Source organism: Convolutriloba macropyga, chromosome 11 (assembly GCF_964194025.1).
Source record: "Convolutriloba macropyga chromosome 11, txConMacr16.3, whole genome shotgun sequence".
In the NCBI taxonomy this organism is placed as follows: Eukaryota; Metazoa; Xenacoelomorpha; order Acoela; family Convolutidae; genus Convolutriloba; species Convolutriloba macropyga.
The window spans coordinates 8732157-8733818 of record NC_134478.1 but is presented as its reverse complement, the minus strand read 5'-3'; the positions used below and the strand labels follow the sequence as shown (position 1 = coordinate 8733818).

The 1662-nt window shown below is 36.4% G+C and overlaps 1 protein-coding gene across 2 annotated transcripts in view; it reads right to left on the bottom strand.

Moving 5' to 3' along the window:
- The window catches only part of LOC142349487 (serine/arginine-rich splicing factor 7-like), a 398530-nt gene that overhangs the window by 62325 nt on the left and 334543 nt on the right, over positions 1–1662 (bottom strand). The window lies entirely within an intron of this gene.

Here is a 1662-nt window from a genome sequence, read left to right as displayed (position 1 = left end):
AGAGAAATTCATTATGTAAAAATATGGCACGTGGTTTGTGGGTTGCAGATAATGTGCACCCACTAAGCTTGGGGGGGTCAAACTGAAAAGATATCATTCGTGACTTGAAGATATGAGAGTAGTGGATAAAACGGGGGTTCCAGCCACCAGTCCAATTTGTGTCATATCGCTCATGCTAGCTGATTGTCCCCAAATTATCCCCAAATTGTACTGGTAACTGGAACTCCTCGTTTTGTCCACCACTATATACACTACCGGAAATATCCACTGTAATTCCCTTCGTTTTCGCTCAAAATCTATCATTTCCTGTCTCACTAGGCGTAGTGGTTAAATTATCGAGTCCAGTTAAGTTGCTTTAGCAAAAGGGAGTTTTGGGGTTCCTTCCTCACTGACTCCAGTGAACGTCCCCCGATTTGAAGAATTACTATGAAACTAAGTGAGATAAAAAAAACCAAATTCACAGTTCTTAAAAAAGATGATCAGTGAAACTGCTTCAGAGATCCCTGCTGTGAGACTGTATATGGGACCCACTGTGATGCGTATAAAGTCAAAATCACTGAGATCGTGGAAACACAGTGATAAGTTTTTTTCAGTGTAACAAATGAGACCGTGTAAAAAGCACGTAAAACCAATTTGCGAAAATTGATGAAGCCATTTCGAGGATAACTTGAACAAAACCAGCTTATCTTTTATATCAAATTTTTAAAATAAGAGCGAAATCCCTCCTTTTTATATTCGGTCCATTCCCCCTCACGCCTTCGGTGAAATGAACCAAATCGTACTGTAACTGGAAACCCCGCTTTATCCACTACTATATTCATAATCCAAAAAAAAATTAATCAAATGCAACCTGCTTGGGGGACCAAGGGTGAAGCCCTTTCGCAAATAGTATGTATCTTAACATACTCATTAAATCGTTCTCTAGTACTCCCAAGCCTATACTTTTGCAAATAAACACACAACCTACACTTATTAGTCTTAAGCCTAAAATAAGAGATATGTTTATTAACCTTACATATACTACAATTTAAATATAACCCTGCTTCTTCATAATGCTTACTTATCTGGCTATTTCTATCTCTATTTTTGATGATAACATTACATATAAAACTCATAAGTTTGTTCTCTACATTTAGAGCAACAGTCTTTCCACTGTTTACCCCTACAGTTAGGACACTTTGAAAGCATTTTTCATAATTTGAAAATTAATTTTTTTCCCTAAAGAAATGGATGTCAACAGAAGTAGCGAATGTGTCGTCTGCAATTTATCCTTCGATTCAATGAAGGATTTTCTCAAACACACTTTATCAAGTGAACACCAGGAAATAATCAGGGAAATGATTATGGATCTTGATGAAGCCGATCCTATAGAGCCCCGGCCTAAAGCAAAAAAGGCTTCACCCATAGCCCTAACCATACCTGAAAACATGGTGCGAATATATAACCCGGATGAAGATGAGTACTTTCTCATTCCTAAACCAAAACTAAAACTAAAGATAACACCAAAGATATTATTAATGTTAAACCCGAACTCCAACCCAAACATAAAGATAATATCTACTCTGGAATCAAGTATTAATGTAAAGAATGTAATAGGGAATTTAGAAATGAAATAGCCCTAACTAGTCACTTATATAGTCATAATTGTAAGTATCTAGAAAA